General features: G+C 51.7%; 1 protein-coding gene across 2 annotated transcripts in view; it reads left to right on the top strand.

Moving 5' to 3' along the window:
- The first annotated feature begins 1,340 nt into the window (after positions 1–1,340).
- LOC140429207 (sorbin and SH3 domain-containing protein 2-like) overlaps positions 1,341–18,286 on the top strand; it is a 1,121,994-nt gene continuing 1,105,048 nt past the window's right edge. For both annotated transcript variants that reach the window (XM_072515899.1, XM_072515897.1), the window contains exon 1: positions 1,341–1,555. The gene's annotated coding sequence lies outside the window, so the exon portion shown is untranslated. The remainder of the gene's footprint in view (positions 1,556–18,286) is intronic.

Genomic DNA, 18,286 nt, shown 5'->3' with positions numbered 1-18,286 from the left:
CAGTGAACATCTTAGCAACCAGTAAATCAAATACGCCCCCCTCCCCAAAGAATACAACACTAAGTAATCTGTATGCTGTCCTTTTCACCCAGAAGACTTAACAAACCTTTAAACAGAAGCACATCAGAGTTTACATTCACTACTGAAAACATTTATAATTCTTCTGAATTCACCAAATGATCAAGAGATAGTCCTTCATGGCAGAGAGATCAACAATACAGCTGCTTTGGCTGACTTCAGCTGCAACACACTGAAAAACGAAACCAAAAAGACTGGCACACCCAAGCTTTTCTCAAAGTGAAACTAAAAAGCAGAGCCAGAGCTCAGCTCCACCCACACTCTGACATCACTGCAGTAACATGAGCAGCCAAACATTTCTTAAAGGTACCTTTCTTAAACACCCATTTGTTAAAGGTACTCTCACATGACACCCTCTTGTGATTATTTATGTATGTGTGTATATATTGTCAGACCAGAATAAATTAGTGAGTTGGGTACTTTGAACTCCTTGGACTGAACAATGTTTCTTTGCTCTCCTGCAAATATATCACAGTGGCCATAGTTTTTGGAGTAATTTACTGTCACTCATTACCTGCTTTCCAAAGCTGACAGAACATAAAGCCATTTATGCAGAAACTGCTAATAACCTTAGCACAACCAAACCTGCCCACAAAATTAGAGGAAGGCTATCAATGTCATTGAGACTTGCATCAATTCCAGGAATTTCAGTGGAAAACCCAACACTCCACTGGCAAACCTCACTTTTTTTTTGTTTGTTGGGAACAGTACCTAATGGTAGTTGTGTCTTTCATAAGAATCTTGTGTGAAAAAGGTGGCATTTCTCATTGCTAAATAACCCATTTTGCATTCAGTGTATAAACCTGTATTAACTCGGACAATAAATCACTTTCTTAATGCATTCTGATGTTTCCATCTGCTTTGTTTTAACACTGATTGTCATGCAATTGGAGCTGTAAAGAGTAGACTTTATTGGTTAATCACTGGACTAAGTTTATGCTTTTAATAGCATTCCATTTCAAGGTCTGAAACAAAGCCTGCTACTGTTTTATCTTTCAGCCTGGAAGACTTTAGAATCTTGTTTGGCTGCATGTACGCAAGACTTGTTCATTAGAGTAATGTGAGCTTATGCCCGTGAATCGTTCAGGCGAATCAAGCCTGCAAGTACTTTAGTTAAGCAGCAATTTCCAAGGTTTCCCTTGGGAAATGACCACATCCAGCTGAAGGTTATGGATAGAAAAATCCATGAACTCTCATAGAGTCACAAGACTAACCAATCAGAAGGCCTCGCAGTCTGACATGTTTCCTAGATACAATGTGGAGAATGGCACACATTCGAAAGACTCAATGCGCATGAACACCGTATACAGACTATAAACACCGTGGGCACAACTTGGTGCCGCTCTGAAATAAGGATAGCTGATAGGCGACAGCTTTTGTCAGTGAGCAAGCACGCATTATGTAATTCATTCATTACTCAACACAGAATCCAATTGCTCATCTGCAGTGTTTAGTGGCAGAACGTCCTCACTTGAAGGTAAGTGATTCTGTCACTTCTAATTATGTATGAATTCCTCCATTCTAAGATGTGCATTCACCAAATAATTTGACTAAGAATTCTATAGATGGCCTTGATTCTATTGTGTTTGACACAGTTGAACAAAAGTACGTTTGCACCATTTGGACCACAAAATTGGAGCAACGTTGTTCAGGGTACGTGTTAATGTTTAACTGGGGCAGTTTTCTTTCTATTAAGCTTTAAAGCAATAACTTAGGAAATGCAGTACCCCGTAGTTGGCTGAAGCAGTCATTGATTGGTTTTAACTGTGCTCAATAACCTTCCGGCAAATTGTCATTTGAAAATAATGTCTGTTCGCAGATTGATTTTTGCGACCAGAATTTCTCTATGTTTTCATTTGCTCCGTATTTTCATCTACTTGCTGGCCCACACTGCGTTAGCCTGCAGCCATTTTTATCAATAGCAAGCCACTGGCACATTTATTGCCTTTCTGTGCTCTGGTAATCATAAGATATGGTAGCGCTGGAAGTGTAAACAAATTGAATTAAATGGATTCAGTGGAGGCTCTTTGTGTTCTGTGCACCATTGCCTTTTGGGGCTGGCAACAAAACACCCTGCATTTTGTTTAAGTGACATGCACCAGCAGGAGACTGGAAAAGTCTGACAGTAGCTTGAACGCTATTGCCAGCTGTTTCCATGGTAACCCCAGCAATGTGAAATACACGGGAGTTGTCACCTTGAAGAGTGCTAATTTAACAGAAATCGTGATGCTTGGAGTAGAAAAGATAAGAAGAGTGAAGGTTCTTTGATCCCCATAGCATTCATGACTCCTGGTTCCGCTAATTTTACTGCATTTTTGTAGTCGTTCTATGTTGGGTTAGAGTCCAATCGGTATTTTGGAGGGACAAGGAACAGTTAAATCAAATCGACAAAATGAACTCGAAGTCCTGCACAAAAGGGAATTAATGGAATCCAGTATAGACGCGACAGATTGCAGCAAATTCTGTAACGTAACCAGTGAAATTACTTGTAGGACATTGGGATAAGAGGCTTTTAAATCATTATTTCAACTGTAGTTAGCTCTTATATTTTAAAACAATACTGTACAATCCACACCATCCCCAGTAACAATTAACCATCCTGAAATATAGTGTTCTCCACTTCTTTAATATATCACCTCGAATTCATACACTCCATTGTCCAATGAGTGTTAAACATAGACTAAGTTGATTGAATTTTCCTTTGTTGAGGCAGTGCTATCTAATGATATTTGTCTAGTAATTAATAAAACGGTTGACCACGCTGCCTAATGGTTTCCTGTCACCTTTTTTGTGGAAATGTCATTATCACTCTCAGTGATAACACTGTGATGATGTTACTGCTTTTGTTGTTAATTTATGGCAGGCCATTCATTGAACACTTTAACGACGACAGTTGATTTAGCAGCAGTTAAACCTGAAAGTGTGTCAAACATTTAAGACATGCAGATGTGTTAGCATGTTTAACTGACCGGCCTCTGGAGTTCAGGTTAGTCACCCACCCCTCACCTACCTCTGCTGAAACTTATAGGGACCCACGTTGGAGGAGAGTTGGAGCTGTGTTTCTCATTTTTGAATTTTTAACCATACACTCCCATCTTGAAGGCCAAAATACCCCCAAATATCTCTGCCAAAAATGATAGTTTGTGAAATGGAGTCTTGGCCATTCATTAAAGGGTATTATACTCCTAGACAACACACACATTGATGCAAACCCTGCAGAAAACATCATGTTACAGTTGGCATTCCCAATAGCAGTGCAACAAACCCTTGATTGCTCTAGTTTTGCAGTATGATGATCCGGTTAATGTACACTTCGTCATAGGCCATTCAATCTTATAACTTGCATGACCTTTATCCTTCATTTACATTAGCTTCCAAGGCCTCAGTGGGTTGAATCTTAACTCCCAAAACCAATGGGTTGGGGCTCTGTCAGGGGGTAAAATGCAAAAGTTTGGAACAGGAACAAAAACGGCTTTGACCCCATCCCTTCCTCCAACCTCCAGTTTTAATGGAGGCAGGGCATGGAATGGGTGACCAATCGACTCATGGAAGGTGGGCTGATCTTTTACGTTATGCATTCTTGGATAGGAGTCCAGACATTGATTAGAGCACTAAAACACCTGAGCCCCACGGGAAACATTGTTTGATTGACAGCTCTTGCTCTGTGATCTCTTCTGTCAATTGCACAATGTTTATTTACATACGATAAAGAGGTTTCAGGTGTTTGCATTTTCTGCTGTTGATACTTTAAGGGGTCTGGATGATTGAAACTTTAAATTCCCTGTAGTGAAAACATTGCTTATGATAAAAACGATTCTGTCCTTTAATGTCATTTTAACCACATCCTGTTGTCACTATAGGATTCATTGGTTCTATACAGAGTGGGTATAGTGGATGAATGGACATGTAAGTGCCACAGTTTGGTAAGGAGGGTATGAGGGGCATGGGGGTGGATTGAAGGGTACAGCTTGGCATGGAGGGAATGATGGGCCACGGGGACTGGGTTGATGGGACGTTTGTCATGGAGGGAATATGGGGCCATGAATGTCCTTTTCAAAAGGTTCCCTCATCCAGACTATGGTTCATGACACTCTGAGGTGCTATGAATCAGAACACTTTGAAAAGCTGGTCCTACTCCATGAAAATGATGGAGAACTAGGACATGCCCATCCCGGCAATGGAGCTGGCTAGATCAGGAGTGGAGGGTGCAGCCTTAAACGCTGCTGCTGAAGATTGGAAATCCCTGGAATGGGATTGAGAATCTCAGAACCACGTCCCAGCAGCCATTTCCACCCCTCTACGGAGTCTCCCCAACTCGGTGAAAGATCCAGCTCCTTAGGTGACTCGGGGTTCCTGACAGAAGTAAAGTGCTCCCTTGGCCTTTTTAAAAAGGACTGCATTTAAATAGCTTTACTAATTTTAAATTTTTTTCAGGGTCCAGAATATACTGCAGGAATGGTGGGACTTAAATAAATCCAGGAGTTAAAATATGTCAGGCTTCATTTCATGTCATAAGGAGGAAATCACCATGTAACTAATTAAAAAAGAAAGTTGGTCAAATAAGCATGAGTTTTGAAAAGGACAACTGTGAATGACAAGGCTCGTTGAATTATCTGTAGGTGTAACAGACACATTAGATGAGGGTAATGCTGTAGATGTGGTTTACATTAACTTTTAAAAAGCCTTTGGCCAAAGTGCCACATGGGAGATTACGAGAGAAGGTTATTGATTATGGAATTAGGTGGAGGTAGGGAGGGGGGTATTGGATTAAAAGCTTGTTAGAAGAAATAAAACACAGAGGAGGTGGCCAGGATAGAAGACCATGGATAGGTTGGGACAAAGGAGAAATTGACAATAGAATACTAGATTTTATTTCAAGACAGACTTTTCCACCCCATTGTGCACAGGATGATGCCGTTGCACCGTGTATATAGTGGGAGAGGCTGAAAATGGGTTTCGCGCAGGGCTCTGAGCTGATCGCGATGCACCCTACTCACTATGCCCAGCGCAATCTAGATCATGCCCTCGCTGGACGAGATCCAAATTATCATATTTAAATGAGCTATTAGGCTGTTTGAGGTCGCATTCTCCCGGCACCCGATAGTCAGTGTCTGCATCAACGAGGTGTCACTCCGGCGTGGATTAGTATGGGTCTCTACAAACAGAGCCCAGGTGTAATGGCCATGCCAGGGGACTCGGAGACCACTGAAGCTGCTCCGGAGGTTGGGGAAAGGGCAGGGCAGCCTGGCACCCGGTCACTGCTAACCTGATGCCCAGTTGCGGCTGATCTGGTGGCCTATCACCGCCAGGTTGGCAGTACCCAGGTGCCAGTTTGGCACTTCCAAGTACTAGGGAAAGAATGAGCTGTACCATTGGGGTGGCCTTCACCTGAATTGTGCTGGGATCAGTCTCCTGGTGAATCATATAACTAGGGCTGGAGAGAGGGCTTTAAACTAAGTAGTGGGGGAGGGCAGGGTTTAGGTGAAGAGACATTTTGAAATTTCATGAGCAAGAACAAAGCAATAATGCAGGGTAGCAATACGTGTTAGGCTAACCAGGGTGTGGCAGGAAGGGACAGATCTTGCAAACATAAGAGGGCACCAGCAAATAAGGTCAGAGTAGGGAAAAATGGTAAAAAGGCAGAATCAAAGGCTCTTTATCTGAATGCTTGCAGCATTCACTACAAGGTGGATGAATTGAAAGCACAATTGGGAGTAAATGAGTATGCAATGATAGTCATTTACAGAGACATGATTGCAGAATGATCACAGCAGGGCCCTAAAAGATGAGATCAGGACAGCGATGAGAAATTCTCCAGAGGACCAAATTGTCGAATCAGTTTGGGTGGGAATAAGAAATAACAAAGGAAAGGATCCACTAGTGGGAGCATTTAATAGGCTCCCTGACAATAGCTATATGGTAAGGCAGAGTATAAACCAAGACATTATGGGAGTTGTAAGAAAGATATTACAATGATGATGGGAGATTTTAAACTTCATATTGATTGGATGAATCAAATTGGCAAAGGTAGCCAGAGATCCAATTCATAGAGTGTTTGGGGTAGTTTCTGAGAACAATACTTTCTGGAACCTACCTGGGGACAGATTACTTCAGACTTGGTTATGTGTAATGAGACAGGATTAATTAATCACCTCAAAGTAAAGGATCCTCATGGTAAGAATGATCCCTGAAATGATAAGATTCTGCATTCGGTTCGAGGGTGAGAAACATGGGTCTGGAAAGAGAGTCTTAACCTTAAATAGAGATAATGAGAAGGGTGCCGAGACAGAGTTGGCTAACAGGGCTGGTTTAGCACAGTGGGCTAAACAGCTGACTTTGTAATGCAGAACAAGCCCAGCAGTGCGGGTTCAATTCCCGTACCGGCCTCCCCGAACAGGTGCCGGAATGTGGCGACTAGGGGCTTTTCACAGTAACTTCATTGAAGCCTACTTGTGACAATAAGCGATTATTATTTATTCTTAGACTTGGAAAAGAGGTTAAAAGATCAGATGGTAGAGAAGCAGTGGCATACATTTCAGGAGATATTTCATAACTCAGCAAAGATATGTTCCATTGAGGAAGAAAGACTCTAAGAAAGGGATACATCATTTACTGCAAAGATTAGTCGTTGGTCAGAAGGGGAAATTTTAGAAACCAGCAAAGGATGACTATAAATAATAAAGTGGGAGAAATTTGAGTGTGGGAGAAAACTAACAAGAAATATTAATACAGACAGTAAAGGCTTCTACACATGTACAGAAAGGAAAAGTGTAGCTAAAATGAGCATTGGTTCCTTGGAGGATGGGACCAGGAAATTAATAATAGGAAATAAGGAAATGGTGGCGATTTTGTTCAAGTATTTCGTCTGTCTTCACAAAAAGCATGCCAAGGGTAGTTAAAAAGCAGGAGACAGATCACTAGAGCAATAGTAGGAGGAAAACCAATGAAAGGCTGACATGTCCCCTGCAGCTGGTGCCTGCATCCTCAGGTGTTAAAAGAAGTAGTGACAGAGTTAGTGGATGCATTAGTTGTGATCTTCCAAAATGTCCTTGATTCTGGAAAGGTCCCAGTGGATTTGAAAACCGCAAACCTAACACTTCTATTCAAGAAAGAAGGCAGACCGAAAGCAGGAAGTTATAGGCTAGTAAGCCGAACATCTGTCATTGAGAAAATGCTGGAATGCATTATTAAGAAGGTAGGAATCGGACACTTACAAAATCATTATACAATCAGGCAGTAATAGAGTTCTTTGACGATGTAACAAGTAGGGTGGATAAAGGAGGACCAGTAGATGTAGTGTATTTGGATTTTCAAAAGGAGCCTCATAAAAGATTACTACACAAGATAAGAGCTCATGGTGTTGGGTGATGATATATTAGCATGGATAATAAACTAACAGGAAATGGAATGACAGAATAAACAGGTTATTTTCAGGTTGGCAAACTGTAACTAGTGGAGTGCCACGGAGATCAGTGCTGGGTCTTCAATTATTCACAATGGGTATTAATGATTTGAATGAAGGGGCCAACTGTGTTGTAGCCAATTTGCTGGTGATGGAAAGACAGGTCGGAAAGAAAGGTGTGAGAAGGATACAATCAACAGAATATAAAAGGTTACCAGGAGTAGGAAACAAGGTTACCAGGAGTAGGGAAGCTAGGGAGGAGATTGCTGAGCCTTTGGCCTCGATCTTTAACACATCTTTGTCTACAGGAATAGTGCCAGAAGACTGGAGGATAGCAAATGTTGTCCCCTTGTTCAGAAGGGGAGTAGAGATAACCCCGGTAACTATAGACCAGTGAGCCTTACTTCTGTTGTGGGAAAAATCTTGGAAAGGTTTATAAGAGATAGGATGTATAATCATCTGGAAAGGAATAATTTGATTAGAGACAGTCAACATGGTTTTGTGAAGGGTAGGTCGTGCCTCACAAACCTTATAGAGTTCTTTGAGAAGGTGACCAAACAGGTGGATGAGGGTAAAGAAGTTGATGTGGTGTATATGGATTTCAGTAAAGCGTTTGATAAGGTTCCCCATGGTAGGCTACTGCAGGAAATACGGAGGCATGGGATTCAGGGTGATTTAGCAGTTTGGATCAGAAATTGGCTAGCTGGAAGAAGACAAAGGGTGGTGGTTGATGGGAAATGTTCAGACTGGAGTCCAGTTACTAGTGGTGTACCACAAGGATCTGTTTTGGGGCCACTGCTGTTTGTCATTTTTATAAATGACCTGGAGGAGGGCGGAGAAAGATGGGTGAGTAAATTTGCAGATGACACTAAAGTCGGTGGAGTTGTGGACAGTGCGGAAGGATGTTACAAGTTCCAGAGGGACATAGATAAGCTGCAGCGCTGGGCTGAGAGATGGCAAATGGAGTTTAATGCAGAAAAGTGTGAGGTGATTCATTTTGGAAGGAATAACAGGAAGACTGAGTACTGGGCTAATGGTAATATTCTTGGCAGTGTGGATGAGCAGAGAGATCTCGGTGTCCATGTACACAGATCCCTGAAAGTTGCCACCCAGGTTGAGAGGGTTGTTAAGAAGGCGTACGGTGTGTTAGCTTTTATTGGTAGAGGGATTGAGTTTAGGAGCCATGAGGTCATGTTGCAGCTATACAACACTCTGGTGCGGCCGCATTTGGAGTATTGCGTGCAATTCTGGTCGCCGCATTATAGGAAGCATTGGAAAGGGTGCAGAGTAGATTTACCAGAATGTTGCCTGGTATGGAGGGAAGATCTTATGAGGAAAGGCTGAGGGACTTGAGGCTGTTTTCGTTAGAGAGAAGAAGGTTAAGAGGTGACTTAATTGAGGCATACAAGATGATCAGAGGATTGGATAGGGTGGACAGTGAGAGCCTTTTTCCTCGGATGGTGATGTCTAGCACGAGGGGACATACCTTTAAATTGAGGGGGAGATAGATATAAGACAGATGTCAGAGGTAGGTTCTTTTCTCAGAGAGTAGTAAGGGCGTGGAATGCCCTGCCTGCAACAGTATTGGACTCGCCAACACTAAGGACATTCAAATGGTCATTGGATAGACATATGGACGATAAGGGAATAGTGTAGATGGGCTTTAGAGTGGTTTCACAGGTCGGCGCAACATCGAGGGCCGAAGGGCCTGTACTGCGCTGTAATGTTCTATGTTCGATGTTCTATGTTCTAAGGTGGATGAGGCCAATTAATTGTCTGTGAGGCGAAATGTCAGCTTCTGGACAGTGGGATGTAAGTTGGGAATGAAGTTACCAGTGTGTTAAATGTGGATCGTGGTTCGTGACAGCAAGCTGCAGGAACCTATTTTTGATGCTCATTATGATACAGATTTGCCAGGTTAAATTCTATCTTTGTGATTAAGGGTCATCAGCAAATGCGAAAGACTTGCTTTCAGATTCACAACTGGTTAGAGATGGTGTGCAGCAGGTGAAGTCATCTTCCTAGTGGATTTCAATTGAGAGGCAGCTACTTTTCCTGAATGGCGAGCTTTGTTGGACCGGGGCGAGGTGGCTGAGTTGTTTTATTGAGCTCGAGCAGTGGCTCTTCACTGAGTTCAGAGCATGGCTGTCCGGGGAGAGAGGGTGACAGCGGTGCAGGGGTACAGGGAAACGGCTGTCCGGGGAGAGAGGGTGACAGCAGTGCAGGGGTACAGGGACATGGCTGTCCGGGGAGAGAAGGTGACAGCAGTGCAGGGGTACAGGGACATGGCTGTCCGGGGAGAGAGGGGGAAAGTAGAGCAGGAGTACAGGGACATGCCTGTCCGGGGAGAGAGGGTGACAGTGGTGCAGGGGTACAGGGGCATGGCTGTCCGGGTGGAGAGGGTGACAGCGGTGCAGGGGCATGGCTGTCCGGGGAGAGAGGGTGATAGTGGAGCAGGAGTAGAGGGACATGGCTGTCCGGGGAGAGAGGGTGACAGTGGTGCTGGGATACAGGGAAATGGCTGTTCGGGGAGAGAGGGTGACAGTGGTGCAGGGGTACAGGGACATGGCTGTCCGGGGAGAGAGGGTGACACCGGTGCAGGGGTACAGGGGCATGGCTGTCCGGGGAGAGAGGGTGACAGTGGTGCTGGGATACAGGGAAATGGCTGTTCGGGGAGAGAGGGTGGCAGCGGTGCAGGGGTACAGGGTCATGGCTGTCCGGGGAGAGAGGGTGACACCGGTGCAGGGGTACAGGGGCATGGCTGTCCGGGGAGAGAGCGTGACAGTGGTGCTGGGATACAGGGAAATGGCTGTTCGGGGAGAGAGGGTGACAGCCGTGCAGGAGTACAGGGACACGGCTGTCCGGGGAGAGAGGGTGACAGTGGTGCTGGGGTACAGGGTCATGGTTGTCCGGGGAGAGAGGGTGACAGTGGTGCTGGGATACAGGGACATGGCTGTCCGGGGAGAGAGGGTGACAGCGGTGCAGGGGTACAGGGACATGGCTGTCCGGGGAGAGAGGGTGATAGCGGGGCAGGGGTACAGGGACACGGCTGTCCGGGGAGAGAGGGTGACAGTGGTGCAGGGGTACAGGGACATGGCTGTCCGGGGAGAGAGGGTGACAACGGTGCAGGGGTACAGGGGCATGGCTGTCCGGGGAGAGAGGGTGACAGCGGTGCAGGGGTACAGGGGCATGGCTGTCCGGGGAGAGAGGGTGACAGCAGTGCAGGGGTACAGGGTCATGGCTGTCCGGGGAGAGAGGGTGATAGTGGTGCAGGGGTACAGGGACATGGCTGTCCGGGGAGAGAGGGTGGCAGCGGTGCAGGGGTACAGGGGCATGGCTGTCCGGGGAGAGAGGGTGGCAGCGGTGCAGGGGTACAGGGACACGGCTGTCCGGGGAGAGATGGTGACAACGGGGCAGGGGTACAGGGACATGGCTGTCCGGGGAGAGCGGGTGCCAGCAATGCAGGGGTACAGGGACATGGCTGTCCGGGGAGAGAGGGTGACAGCGGTGCAGTGGTATAGGGGCATGCCTGTCCGGGGAGAGAGGGTGACAGCGGAGCAGGGGGACAGGGACATGGCTGTCCGGGGAGAGAGGGTGACAGCAGTGCAGGGGTACAGGGACATGGCTGTCCGGGGAGAGAGGGTGACAGCGGGGCAGGGGTACAGGGACACGGCTGTCCGGGGAGAGAGGGTGACAACGGGGCCGGGGTACAGGGACATGGCTGTCCGGGGAGAGAGGGTGACAGCAATGCAGGGGTACAGGGACATGGCTGTCTGGGGAGAGAGGTTGACAGCGGTGCAGGGGTACAGGGACACGGCTGTCCGGGGAGAGAGGGTGACAACGGGGCCGGGGTACAGGGACATGGCTGTCCGGGGGGAGAGAGGGTGACAGCGGTGCAGGGGTACAGGGGCATGGCTGTCCGGGGAGAGAGGGTGACAGGGGTACAGGGACATGGCTGTCCGGGGAGAGAGGGTGACAACGGGGCAGGTGTACAGGGACATGGCTGTCCGGGGAGAGAGGGTGACAGCGGTGCAGGGGTACAGGGGCATGGCTGTCCGGGGAGAGAGGGTGACAGGGGTACAGGGACATGGCTGTCCGGGGAGAGAGGGTGACACCGGGGCAGGTGTACAGGGACATGGCTGTCCGGGGAGAGAGGGTGACAGCAGTGCAGGGGTATAGGGGCATGGCTGTCCGGGGAGAGAGGGTGACAGCAGTGCAGGGGTACAGGGACACGGCTGTCCGGGGAGAGATGGTGACAACGGGGCAGGGGTACAGGGACATGGCTGTCCGGGGAGAGAGGGTGACAGTGGTGCAGGGGTACAGGGACACGGCTGTCCGGGGAGAGATGGTGACAACGGGGCAGGGGTACAGGGACATGGCTGTCCGGGGAGAGAGGGTGACAACGGGGCAGGGGTACAGGGACATGGCTGTCCGGGGAGAGAGGGTGACAACGGGGCAGGGGTACAGGGACATGGCTGTCCAGGGAGAGAGGGTGACACCGGTGCAGGGGTACAGGGGCATGGCTGTCCGGGGAGAGAGGTGACAGCAGTGCAGGGGTACAGGGACATGGCTGTCCGGGGAGAGAGGGTGACAGCGGTGCAGGGGTACAGGGACATGGCTGTCCGGGGAGAGAGGGTGACAGCGGTGCAGGGGTACAGGGACATGGCTGTCCGGGGAGAGAGGGTGACACCGGTGCAGGGGTACAGGGACATGGCTGTCCGGGGAGAGAGGGTGACAGAGGGGCAGGGGTACAGGGGCATGGCTGTCCGGGGAGAGAGGGTGATAGCGGGGCAGGGGTACAGGGACATGGCTGTCCGGGGAGAGAGGGTGACAGCGGTGCAGGGGTACAGGGACATGGCTGTCCAGGGAGAGAGGGTGACAGCGGTGCAGGGGCACAGGGACATGGCTGTCCGGGGAGAGAGGGTGACAGCGGTGCAGGGGTACAGGGGCATGGCTGTCCGGGGAGAGAGGGTGACAGTGGTGCTGGGGTACAGGGTCATGGTTGTCCGGGGAGAGAGGGTGACAGTGGTGCTGGGATACAGGGACATGGCGGTCCGGGGAGAGAGGGTGACAGCGGTGCAGGGGTACAGGGACATGGCTGTCCGGGGAGAGAGGGTGATAGCGGGGCAGGGGTACAGGGACACGGCTGTCCGGGGAGAGAGGGTGACAGTGGTGCAGGGGTACAGGGACATGGCTGTCCGGGGAGAGAGGGTGACAACGGTGCAGGGGTACAGGGGCATGGCTGTCCGGGGAGAGAGGGTGACAGCGGTGCAGGGGTACAGGGGCATGGCTGTCCGGGGAGAGAGGGTGACAGCAGTGCAGGGGTACAGGGTCATGGCTGTCCGGGGAGAGAGGGTGATAGTGGTGCAGGGGTACAGGGACATGGCTGTCCGGGGAGAGAGGGTGGCAGCGGTGCAGGGGTACAGGGGCATGGCTGTCCGGGGAGAGAGGGTGGCAGCGGTGCAGGGGTACAGGGACACGGCTGTCCGGGGAGAGATGGTGACAACGGGGCAGGGGTACAGGGACATGGCTGTCCGGGGAGAGCGGGTGCCAGCAATGCAGGGGTACAGGGACATGGCTGTCCGGGGAGAGAGGGTGACAGCGGTGCAGTGGTATAGGGGCATGCCTGTCCGGGGAGAGAGGGTGACAGCGGAGCAGGGGGACAGGGACATGGCTGTCCGGGGAGAGAGGGTGACAGCAGCGCAGGGGTACAGGGACATGGCTGTCCGGGGAGAGAGGGTGACAGCGGGGCAGGGGTACAGGGACACGGCTGTCCGGGGAGAGAGGGTGACAACGGGGCCGGGGTACAGGGACATGGCTGTCCGGGGAGAGAGGGTGACAGCAATGCAGGGGTACAGGGACATGGCTGTCTGGGGAGAGAGGTTGACAGTGGTGCAGGGGTACAGGGACACGGCTGTCCGGGGAGAGAGGGTGACAACGGGGCCGGGGTACAGGGACATGGCTGTCCGGGGGGAGAGAGGGTGACAGCGGTGCAGGGGTACAGGGGCATGGCTGTCCGGGGAGAGAGGGTGACAGGGGTACAGGGACATGGCTGTCCGGGGAGAGAGGGTGACAACGGGGCAGGTGTACAGGGACATGGCTGTCCGGGGAGAGAGGGTGACAGCGGTGCAGGGGTACAGGGGCATGGCTGTCCGGGGAGAGAGGGTGACAGGGGTACAGGGACATGGCTGTCCGGGGAGAGAGGGTGACACCGGGGCAGGTGTACAGGGACATGGCTGTCCGGGGAGAGAGGGTGACAGCAGTGCAGGGGTATAGGGGCATGGCTGTCCGGGGAGAGAGGGTGACAGCAGTGCAGGGGTACAGGGACACGGCTGTCCGGGGAGAGATGGTGACAACGGGGCAGGGGTACAGGGACATGGCTGTCCGGGGAGAGAGGGTGACAGTGGTGCAGGGGTACAGGGACACGGCTGTCCGGGGAGAGATGGTGACAACGGGGCAGGGGTACAGGGACATGGCTGTCCGGGGAGAGAGGGTGACAACGGGGCAGGGGTACAGGGACATGGCTGTCCGGGGAGAGAGGGTGACAACGGGGCAGGGGTACAGGGACATGGCTGTCCAGGGAGAGAGGGTGACACCGGTGCAGGGGTACAGGGGCATGGCTGTCCGGGGAGAGAGGTGACAGCAGTGCAGGGGTACAGGGACATGGCTGTCCGGGGAGAGAGGGTGACAGCGGTGCAGGGGTACAGGGACATGGCTGTCCGGGGAGAGAGGGTGACAGCGGTGCAGGGGTACAGGGACATGGCTGTCCGGGGAGAGAGGGTGACACCGGTGCAGGGGTACAGGGACATGGCTGTCCGGGGAGAGAGGGTGACAGAGGGGCAGGGGTACAGGGGCATGGCTGTCCGGGGAGAGAGGGTGATAGCGGGGCAGGGGTACAGGGACATGGCTGTCCGGGGAGAGAGGGTGACAGCGGTGCAGGGGTACAGGGACATGGCTGTCCAGGGAGAGAGGGTGACAGCGGTGCAGGGGCACAGGGACATGGCTGTCCGGGGAGAGAGGGTGACAGCGGTGCAGGGGTACAGGGGCATGGCTGTCCGGGGAGAGAGGGTGACAGCGGTGCAGGGGTACAGGGACATGGCTGTCCGGGGAGAGAGGGTGACAGCGGTGCAGGGGTACAGAGACACGGCTGTCCGGGGAGAGAGGGAGACCACGGGGCCAGGGTACAGGGACATGGCTGTCCGGGGAGAGAGGTGACAGCAGTGCAGGGGTACAGGGACATGGCTGTCCGGGGAGAGAGGGTGACACCGGTGCAGGGGTACAGGGACATGGCTGTCCGGGGAGAGAGGGAGACCACGGGGCCAGGGTACAGGGACGTGGCTGTCCGGGGAGAGAGGGTGACAGCAGTGCAGGGGTACAGGGGCATGGCTGTCCCGGGAGAGAGGGTGACAGTGGTGCAGGGGTACAGGGACCTGGCTGTCCGGGGAGAGAGGGTGACAGTGGAGCAGGGGTACAGGGACATGGCTGTCCGGCGAGAGGGGGTGACAGTAGTGCTGGGATACAGGGACATGGCTGTCCGGGGAGAGAGGGTGACAGTGGAGCAGGGGTACAGGGACACGGCTGTCCGGGGAGAGAAGGTGACAGTGGAGCAGGGGTACAGGGACACGGCTGTCCGGGGAGAGAGGGTGACAGCAGTGCAGGGGTACAGGGGCATGGCTGTCCGGGGAGAGAGGGTGACAGCGGTGCAGGGGTACAGGGACATGGCTGTCCAGGGAGAGAGGGTGACAGCGGTGCAGGGGTACAGGGGCATGGCTGTCCGGGGAGAGAGGGTGACAGCGGTGCAGGGGTACAGGGACATGGCTGTCCGGGGAGAAAGGGTGACAGCAGTGCAGGGGTACAGGGACATGGCTGTCCGGGGAGAGAGGCTGACAACGGGGCAGGGGTACAGGGACATGGCTGTCCGGGGAGAGAGGGTGACAGCAATGCAGGGGTACAGGGGCATGGCTGTCTGGGGTGAGAGGGTGACAGCGGTGCAGGGGCACAGGGTTAGCACGGTGGGGGGTCGGGGGATCGGGCACTGGGGAGGGACTTATGGGCAGCCGGGGCACAGATCGGGCCGGTCCGATGCAGGGGCGCGCGGCCAATGGGGGGGACCTACATTACGGAGCTGCCTCTGCAGTCCGAGTCCGCAATGGCGCTCGGCGAGGCCGCCGCCGTGCACATGCCCTGACTCGGAACTGGAAGTGCGGGGGCCCGTATCCGCATCTCAAGCTGCGTGAAGCACTCCGGGTCCCTCCTAGCCCCTGAAGGTAAGTGAATCGGGTTGTTTTTTTACTCCAGGAAACCCGCGAGTCTGCGTTTTTACACCGGCATGGGGACATGGCCCCATTTTGGGAGAATCCAGCCCCTGGTCTAAGTCATTACAGGGGTGGAGTATAAAAGTAGTATTGCTTTTTTACAACTGTACTGGGCATTTGTGAAACCATACCTAGAATACGGTGTACAATTTTGTCCTCCTCACTTAAGCAGGGATTAACTTGCATTGGAAGCAGTTTAGAGAAGGTTCATTAGGCTGATTCCTGGGAAAGAGGGGTGGTTTTATTTGATTGTGTATATGTTCACTGGAGTTTTGAAGAATCTGACTGAAACACACTGGATTTTGAGGTCGCTTGTCAAGGAACATGCTGGGAGGATATTTACCCACGTGGAGAAATCTAGAATGAGGCACAGTTTAAAAATAAGGGCCGGGATTCTCCGAAATCCCGGCCAAGTGTTGATGTCGGTGTAAAAACCAGAGTGGTGCATGCCGGCATCAACGGGCCTCCTGGCCCAGCGATTCAGGGGACCAGCACGGCGCCGGAGTGCTGTGCGATGCTCCGGCACCGAAAGACGGCCCTGCAGTGCCGGCGCAGGTCCATGCATGCGCGCGACAGCCGTCTCCGCGCTGGCGCATGCGCGTGGTGGTCGTTTCCGCACTGGCGGTGAGCAACATGGCGGAGCCCTACAGCGGGCCCGCGCGGAAGGAGGTAGGCCCCCCTCCAGATCACGGGCGCCCGTTGATCGGTAGCCCCCGATTGCGGTCCTGGACGCCGTGTAGGCCCCACCGGAGTCTGATCCCCCCCCCACCAGGACGGCCACCGCGGCCACTGGTCCGAGCTCCCTCCGGGTGGTATCAGGTTGGAACCATGCCGGCGGGACTCGGCGGGACTCGGTGGGAATTCGGCCATCACTGCGGAGAATCGCCGCGGTGGCCTCTTTCAGCAGCCCCCGACCGGCGCCGTGTCGACCGCATGGGTGCGAATGCTGCCGACTCTCCGGTCACCGGAGAATTGCGTCCTGGCGTGGGAGTTGCGTGGTGGGAACTGCCCGCGTCACCGGCGATTCTCCGACCCGGCATGGGCTTGGAGAATCCCGGCCAAGGGGTCTCCCAGTCGTCACAGAGATGAGGAGAATTTTCTTCTCTCAGTGGGTCAATCTAGTTTTCACATTATTTTCCTCAGAGAGCAGTGGAGGCTGGTCATTGAATATATTCAAGGCTGAGTTAGATTCTTCATCTGTAAGGGAGCCAAGGGTTATAGGGATTGGCAATAAAGTGGAGTGGAGGCCGCAATCAGGGGAGGGATTCTCCAGTCCCCCAGCCGCGTGTTTCTCGATGGAGCGCCATTCACTGGCAGTGGGATTATCTTCCCGCCGCTTGTCAATGGGACTTCCCACAGGGGGGGGCGGGAGGGGGGGGGGGGGGAGGGGGTTGCACTGCCAGCAGGAAAAGAGATTCCCAATCGCGGAGAATTCCGCCCCTAGGTCCGGATCTTATTGAACGGTGGAGCAGGCTCAATCGGGCAAATGGCCTAATCTCTCTGTTATTTTTTGAATGATATTACTAGTCCAGGGGCTGTCTAACATCATGCCATTTCATTGAGATTGCCCTTTTCGTTTTCCCTTCCTTTCCTCAGTGCAGTTCTGTGCATCAAGTTTCATTTTCCGCATGCCTTCCTGTTTCACCAATCTGACCATGCTGTCCTGAATTCTGCTGCACTTCTCCTCACCGTACACTGCATTTGAAGCTTTATATCATCTGCAAACTTTGAAATTAAATCCCCAACATTCTTGCTCAGGCCATTAATAAAAAATCCAAAAAAAGACGAATGGTAAACACCAACTCCCTCCGATCTGAAAAGCCACACCATCGACTGCAATCATTACTCATTCGTATTCCTTTGCCACTTTTGTATCCACATTGCTGGTGTCCCTTTAATCCCATGGACTTTAATTTTGTGAAGGAGTGGTTAGTTTTGTGAAGGAGTGGTTAGTTTTGTGAAGGAGTGGTTAACTGGCAGCTGAATCCCAGCCTTTTTCTTTTGATTGCTTTGTTTTTTCTTCTAACCGTATTTGCATGGAAGTTCTTCATTCTGGTTATGCATGTTGGGCTCTATAACAGGCACAAAGATTTTCTTCGATGCAGAGGATTCAGTCAAGGAGACAAGGTGAGTGATAAGGCTCATCGGGCACGTGGCTCCTGGAAATACTGTGCGTAGGGAATGCTGCATGCTTCACATTTGCAGAACCCTTTAAATATGGGCATCAAACAAATGACCTGTTGCTCAGCAGACTTCTAATCGCGGTGGATTTGAATTCTGTCACCCAGCGGAGTGATGCTGAGTCGGCAGCTTGTTTATGGCAGAGATTCCTGATAACAATGCTCCTTTGACTTGTTAGTGATCCCACGGCTATTTCTTTTGTACCACAGCATAACTTGGACCTGACGCACAATGTCATTCAACATTGCGATGACCTCATACCATTACACTGCCCTCCCTCAAAGTGTTGCCTGGAGACTCTTTCTGTAGA

Source organism: Scyliorhinus torazame, chromosome 9 (assembly GCF_047496885.1).
Source record: "Scyliorhinus torazame isolate Kashiwa2021f chromosome 9, sScyTor2.1, whole genome shotgun sequence".
NCBI classification, from domain to species: Eukaryota; Metazoa; Chordata; class Chondrichthyes; order Carcharhiniformes; family Scyliorhinidae; genus Scyliorhinus; species Scyliorhinus torazame.
Note: the sequence above shows the minus strand (reverse complement) of the source record. Positions and strands in the feature narration are given on the sequence as shown.